Here is an 8,450-nt window from a genome sequence, read left to right on the forward strand (position 1 = left end):
AGTAATGAAAATATAATGTACTCTTGCTCTGCGCTGGTACATCTGGTGTGTTTGCTTCAGAAACACTACTATGGTTTATATAAATAAGCTGCTGTGTAGCCATGGGGGCAGCCATTCTGTCTGAAAAAAAGGAGGAAAGGCACAGGATACATAGTCGATAACAGAAGAGTTTCCATTGTATTCTACAGAGCTTATCTGCTATGTAAGCCTGAGCCTCTTCTTCTTTTTCAGCTTTGAATGACATTGGGCAGTAGTCTTTCTGAAACAATCAACATTTATTCCAGTGCAGGGCAAAAGTACATTATAAGGCTTTGGCCAGACGACTGCAGATCTTGGCCTGTGTTTCTCTGCTGGCTGAGAATCTGCTCCACCGCTGCTTCTCAGCTCCTGCTCTGCACTTGGAAGCATTGTATCCAGGCATTGTAGTACAGGTATGGGACCTATTATCCAGAATGATTGGGACCTGGGGCTTTCCGGATAACGGGGCTTTCCGTAATTTGGATCTTCCCACCTTAAGTCTACTAGAAAATCATGAAAACATTAAATAAACCCAATAGGCTGGTTTTGCTTCCAATAATGATTAATTATATCTTAGTTGGGATCAAGTACAAGCTACTGTTTTATTATTACACAGAAAAGGGAAATCATTTTTTAAAATTTGGATTATTTGATTAAAATGGAGTCTATGGAAGACGGCCTTTCCGTAATTCAGAACTTTCTGTATAACGGGTTTCCGGGTAACGGATCCCATACCTGTATCCAGGCAGGTGTGGCGGATTTCGGCCCCGAAACACACATTTTTAATTTTGTGACGGAATCCACCCACACTTGAAAAGACAAGGGGAGCAGCAGGGCAGCAGATTCTCCACCTGCGGAAAATCCACAATTGTAAGTATCATCTGGCTCTAGCCTAAATTCATTATTTAAAATAAAAAAATCTTATATTTTGGCATTCCTGTTCCTTAAAGTTTGCCTATGCCACCCTTCAGCATGTACAGTAGCCTTGCCAAATTAAAATGGCCTTTATTTATTTCCAGGTTTTTATATGGAGCCGACGCATTTTTTACAGCACTTTACAGACATTGTACATCATTCCCAGCAGTCCCTGCTTCAGTGGAGCTTAAAGTCTAATGTCCCTATCACATTCATTATGGTCAGTTTTTCAGGAGCCAGTATGTGTTTGGGGTGTAGGAGGAAACATATGCAGAGAACAAACTCCTTGCAGATGGTGCTCAAGCAAAAATCAACCTCATGACAACATGGTTCCTTTTTGATCTGAACCCTCAGCCAATAAGATGAGGGATAAGATGATACTCAGCACTAGCATACTTTGGTTACTCACATTTGGAGCCAAGTCAGAAGTGATGTTTCTTTGGCTTTACAGAGGAGATGTAACCTACAAATCATCTTCAGCTGATTGATTGGGCAGTTGTTTCAAACTAAGATACACTCAATCCTTATTGGAAGCAAAACCAGCCTACTGGGTTTCTTTAACGTTTACATGATTTTTTTAGGATAGTTAAGGTATGAAGATCCAAATTATGGAAAGATCCGTTATCTGGAAAACTCCAGGTCCTAAGCATTCTAGATAACTGGTTCTATACCTGTAATGATAAAAATAATAAAACGCATCCAGTGTTTTAAACTTATTTGTAAATGTAAATATCGAAAGCAATATCTGGGTGGCTGTTTCTACTCTCCGCACTCCTGTGCCTGACACAATGTTACAAGCCTTCTGATAAACGTTGAAAATACATGGAGGAAACAGCTTGCAGCTTCACTTGAGTCATAAGTTGTGCAAGCAGAAGAAATTGCAACGGCCGTCTCTGGAAAAAGAATGGCTCCCTGTAAGATTATTTGCAGTTAGTGTGTGAAATTCATTATTAGTCTGACCTCTGACCAGCTATGTGCAGAGACTCTGTATGACATGGAATAAACTATATTACAGCTAAATGTTGCTCAGCTTTCTGTATTAGCCTTATAATGTACTATGTAGTCATAGGGGCCACCACTGAAGTTCCAATAGGCAGAGGCGAACCGCCAATGAGGCGAGCTGAGGCTTCCAGGGGCGGCAAAGACGCTCCAGGTGCCTTTAAGAGCCAAATTCCCGTTTTTTAAACCGAAAATTCGGCTTTACTAGGGCGAGAGAGCGCAATTGCGCTCTCCGCACTAGTGTTGCTGCCTCTCCACCCGGAAATGTAATCGGGCTGGGTAGGTGGCATTACTGGAGCCGCCTCAGGTGGCAATTACCATAGGAACGGCGCTGCCAATAGGAGTGCATGTTTGCATAGCAAATAAGATAAGTTTTAGTAATTAAGTGGGGTTAAGTTATGTTTTGGTAGCCGAGGATGAGTAGAGTATAACAGTGCTTTATTAGCAGGTTCAAGCAGCCATTACACTTCAACAGTAGCTTGAACTCTAATACTTCTTAAGCAGTATAGAAAGTACTATGTATACACAGTATAACTCTTGTGCATAGTGACACCTACAGGCCCTATGTATAAACACCACATATTCCCCCTATAGTTTGAAAGCATTTGGGCATTATGCATTATTCACATCACATAGTCCTTGGTCCATGCAGGTAGTTTTCTGATCTCTCAGTATGCCTTATAGGTTCACTTTCTTCAGGTTTATTGCAGTTGGCATCAGGAGTAGGAAAATGTCCTTCATCAAATGAAGCATCTCCAAATTCATATATAACAGGAGCAAGACAACTTGCATTCCTTATGCGTCCATCAAACAGTTCATATGTGTATGGTCCTCCCTGGCGTCTCACTTCAAGTGGTGTAGTAAATTTAGATTGTCCTTGTTTCAGTAGTCCTGGTTTCTTAATTCTGACTAAAGATCCAGGCTGAAAGTGTACTTCTCGTGCACCACGTTTTCTGTCAGTATAAGCCTTACATTTGGCTTGTTGATGTTTGACAATTCAGCAGTAGACAATTTTGTAGGCACAGTATTTTGTGGAAGTTTGATGTCTGCAACATGTAACAGTGCGCATCTGCCTGCCATGTAATAATTCAGCAGGAGATGATTGGGTTGTTGCATGGCATGTTGCTCTGTAGTTATGTAGGAACTCTGTTGTAAATACTTTCCAAGATTTCCCAGTAAGATTTGCTGTCTGTAGTGCTTCTTTCAGACTTCTGCACAATTTCTCCATTTGCTTGTGGGTAATACACTGAAGGTTTTATCAAGGACTTACTGCCTTGATAAAGCTCTTTTAGCAAAACGTGCGTCGGTAAGATCTGCATTAAAGTTTTTTAAAAGCTCTTTTTTTTTAATTTAAATCCTTTTACCTCAGTGCGCTTGTTTTTACAAGTACTGAAGGTTTTCCCTGTTTTTGCCTCCTATAGAAATTGGTGCAGCTGGTTTTCAAGCGAAGTACCTTCGGGGTCTTCTCTTCTTGGGGGGCATTGGAATTCATTACCCTTTCTCCTTCTCTCAACATTCTTAAAGGTTGCTGGAATTGTAGTCTTATCGTTTAGATAGCTCTCTATCAGATAGCTTAAAATAATATCACGACTACAGTCCAGTATACTTTGACTGCCTTTGCTTTGTGGTGTCCCTGCGACATAACAAATTGAGATAGGGATCTTGGGACAGCTCCACCATCTATAATTTCTGTTTCCATCTATTTCAATGAATTCAAGCTCTCCAGGAAATTAATTACCTTTTTCATTTTTATCTGATCATCAATTTCATCCGTGTGGCATCATTTAATGAATTATAGGAATTTTGAATTAATCAATTGAGGCACCTGACACTTTATATTTATAAAATATCAACACTAAGGATAGATCAATCTTCCTTGTGTTTGAAGCAATTGCACTTTCTATTTATTAAGGAATCACTTTTTCTTATCTAGTTTTTAATAACCTTCAAGGAATACAATGGTGAATTCATTAAAGAGACATTAACTTAACACCAGCCACTTAGCACTTTATCATTTATTGAATCATCAAACAATACAGATAATAGAAGCAATGTATTTTGTTAGCATTGATTGATTTGGTGTTTATTATAGAACAATTCATTTAAAATGATTTGAAGGGTTGCAAGTTCATGAATTCATTTCACAAGCTAATTCGCAACTTTAGGGTTTCACAAATAATTAGCTAGAAATATACAGGGTACTTTCTTTTCTTTTCAATTAATTTCATACACTGATCAAGTCAGAACACTGTATAGGTCTAAAAAACACTTTTTAGAGGTATATCACAGGGTTTCAATTTCTTCTTCTTTACTACAATATGACAGTAGCAATATGATACAGAAGCACAGCTGTAGGCAACTGTCATCTTAGCACTCAACGCTCAGCAACCACAACGCTCAGCACCCACAACACTCGGTGCCATAACATTACCGCTACTCACAGCATCTCTATTACACAGTGACATAAAAACTTTGTTGAAAAAAAGGGAAAAACAGTATATTCTGTGCTCCACTGAATACAGATTATTTTAATTATTCTTAACAGTCTTAAGGTAAAATAAGAACGACTGTCGGATGAAATCGCAGCGTTTTCATCCAACAGTCGGATAAATGTAGTTCTAACCTGCGATTTCTCCTTCACTTCTGTATCATCAGAACATCTGACACATCGCATCTATTTCGTCACATGGCGGCGTCAGCTCGAGCCGCATCGTGGAGTTCTACTCTTAAAGGAACGGTATAACCAAGAAATTAAAATGTATCAAATGAATGTTAATATAATGTAAAGTTGCCCTGCACTGGTAAAAGTTCTGTGTTTGCTTCAGAAACTCTACTTTAGTTTATATAAATAAGCTGCTGTGTAAACACAGGGGCAGCCATTCAAGCTGGAGAAAATGCAGGGGTCACATAACAGATAAAACATCAGAATGAAATGACTGACACCACCTATTTGTGACTGTTTTTCTAATATTGAAGTGTAACGTTTCATTTTTCACCTTCTAAAGCAGCCAAGGGGGGGGAGGGGGTCGCTGACTCTTTAACTGTTTTAAACTGATTAATTTAGTTGATATATTTGAGTTTTATTAAAGGCAGCTGTTAGAATTGATACAATACTTTCTAATATTCCCAATAGAGTCTACTGAGAAATGGATCAACTAATTGTATGAACTAAATGTAGCAAATTGTAACAGTTCAGAATCTGCTCCTGGATCACTGAGCTGCCAGACTGACACCCCAGAAACACTAAGGCCAAGGACAGATGTGGCGTTTTTGCGGCGTTTTTATGTTGCGTTTTTAAAAAACAGCCAGGCATAAATATGCCACTGAAACCACATGCATTTTTCATGCGTTTTTTAGCCCGTAGGATTCTTTTCCAAACATGCACTTCTCATTGTGAATTTGGACACCATATTTAAAATTTGCTACGTATTTACGCAAAGTGTGGTTTCAAACCTGCAGATCCCATAGAGTCTATTGATTTGGTCGTTTTTTAACGTATTGACGTTTCTGCTAAAAAACTCTAATACTGGCGTCCTGTGGCGGATTTCAGCTTGCAAGTGCCCTGTGTGAATTGCCATAGTGCGTTTTCCATTAGTTTCAGTGGTAGTGCAGTTTATGCGTATTTACGCCTGGCTGTTCTTTTTTAAAAACGCAAAGTAAAAACGCCACGTCTGGCCTTGCCTTAAACTTTGAGCTTAAATTTTGGGAAAAGGGTAAAAAAAATAATAGATGGAAAGCAATTGAAAAAAGTCTTTGTGTTTGGTGAAAAATCTGAAAACAACTGAACATACAAATAAACAGCAGCAGGCCCAGGTAGGGGCTGCTGTGTGATGTCAGAGACAGTTACTGTGTTTGGTTTGGCGAGTGTAACCTGAAGTGCCAGGGTCCATTTTTGAATCTCAGTCCAGACACAATTATTGTACCAACTGACCAGTTCGAAATAGGAAGGTTGGTATTTATTAATAGAAAAGTTAATTCTATTTGCAATTTTTACAACGTTGATGTGGGAGGGGACCACTTGCAGGGACACTGTGGTAGCATCATGTGTTAGTCTGCTGCAAACGTTTTAATATAATTAGGACAGGTATGGGATCTGTTATCCAGAATGATGGGGCCTGGGGGTTCCGTAATTTGGATCTTCGTGCCTTAAGTCTACTAAAAAAATCATGTAACATTAAATAAATCTAATAGGCTAGTTTTGCTTCCAATAAGGATTAATTATATCTTAGTTTGGATCATGTACAAGTTACTGTTTTATTATTACAGAGAAAAATGAAATAATTAAAAAAAAAATGGATTATTTGATTATAATGGAGTCTATGGGAGACGACCCTTCCGTAATTCAGAGCTTTCTGGATAACGGGTTTCCAGATAACGATTCCCATACCTGTATAGCAGGGTGCCCTGCTCTATACTGTGATATGAAATTGCCTCAGATAGTTCCATTTGTGCATGAAATCTCCTTTATGCAGTGTGTTATGAAGCAAACTGGGCGATGGGCCGGTGCAGACTCTGACCTTTCTAATGACTGGAGCTCTCACCCCCAACTCACACGTCTAAGGAATATAATGTGCTGAGTGAGCTGGGGGGTTGTCTGTGCTAAATGTCACTGGCCTGGTAACCTTTCTCCAGCCAAACAGGAACAGGAGCTCCCATCTTCCATTCTTGCACATTGGAACCGACTGCTGAGCCTGCCCCAGATGCAGCACAGAACTCTATTTGCCTGATCTCAAATGGAACTCACTGTCTGTGCTCTAAGCTGGTACAATGGATTTCGGTGCTGGCTTCACCCCTGAGCTCTGGCTGCACCTCTCAAGATGTATCATATGCACATAGCAGGAATAGCACCCAGATTAAGCTTCTCTGCGGTTACTAAATACAGGTACAGGATCTCATCACTGACCTTTTCATTCAGGGCAAGATTTAAAGGTGCATCTTGTATGCAAGATAGATTCTCAGTATAGCACCACCGGATATTTAACTCATTGCATACCAGCCTCAGTTTTTTAATACAGGTCTTTGATTTAGAATTTGTATATAAAGATAAACCTTTTTTAATTAGGATTCACAGAAACTCAGTTTGAAAAAAGACATAGGTGGAAATTCACTAAAAGGCAAATTTTTGCCTCGGAAGACTCCACCACACTTCGCACCACTTCGTCATACGTTAAAGGAAAACTATACTGAATACTTGAGAAACAGATAGTTTATATCAAATTAAGTGCCATATTAAAGAATCTTATCAAACTGGTATATATATATTTAAGTAAATATTGCCCTTTTACATCTCTTGAACCCCCATTTTGTGATGGTATGTGTGCTGCCTCAGAGATCACCTGACCAGAAATATTGCAGCTCTAACTGTAACAGGAAGAAGTGTGGAAGCAAAAGACAGAACTCTGTTAATTGGCTCATGTGACCTAACATGTAGGGTTTGTTTGTGTGCCCTATGAATCCTACAATCCCAGGGGGGGGGCCTTATTTTTTAAAATGGCAGTTTTCTATTTATTATTACCCAATGGCACATATTACTAAAAAAAAGTATATTATTATGAAAATGGTTTATTTGCACAAAGCAGGGTTTTGCATATGAGCTATTTTATACAATGTATTTTTAAAGAGACCTACATTGTTTGAGGGGTATAGCTTCCCTTTAAAATCGCAGCGCGTACGCTAATTCATCAAAATGTGAAGTTACGTCCCAGCAGACAGACGATGGCGAAGTTTCGCCAGTGAAACTTTGTCAGCACGAGCAGTTCAAAGTTCTACTCTGATGAAGTGCCAATAGAAAGGGCACGAAACGCGTTAGTTCGTACCACTTACCCACTGCCTGTTATCACTTCTGCAATTTGAATAAAGCCGCTTTCTCAAAGTACAAGTGTAGCGTATCTTGATGTGGATGGGCCAGCGCTGAACAGCGATACACAGGAATTGCCTTACAGATGCCGGCTTGGAGTTGCCGGAGTATCGCGAGAGCTGCGGCCAACACGCTACAAGGAAGGGGTGAGCTCCGTTTAACTTTCACTACCCGTGCTTTTGTATAGTTCAAAGTTCTGCCTAGAAAAACTTTGTTTACACACTTACACTTAGGTCAATTTAAATATGGTGGGTACATATAGGTCATATATGCGTCTTTATTAGAGATGTAGGCGAAATTGCTGTGGCCACTTATTATTAAAAATGTTCAATGAAGCAAAATAAAGATAAAAGAGATCCTCTCTTGTAATAAATTTTTTTTTTGTTTATTTCAACGTTTCGTCTCCTAACTCAAGCCTTCTTCAGGAAGTGGAAGAGGGCTTGAGTTAGGAGCCGAAACGTTGAAATAAACAAAAAATTATTTTGCACTAAAATTAAACCCTGTGAGCGCGGTTCTTTTTTGAAGTCTTGTATCATATGTTTGACCAGCACCCAGGCAGTGACTACACTTGGGTTTTTGAGTGCACCAGCATACAGTTGGATCTATATATATATATATAATACACAAAAGCCATAAATATCTTGTAAAATATATCCTTATA

Source organism: Xenopus laevis, chromosome 2S (genome assembly GCF_017654675.1).
Source record: "Xenopus laevis strain J_2021 chromosome 2S, Xenopus_laevis_v10.1, whole genome shotgun sequence".
Taxonomy (NCBI): domain Eukaryota; kingdom Metazoa; phylum Chordata; class Amphibia; order Anura; family Pipidae; genus Xenopus; species Xenopus laevis.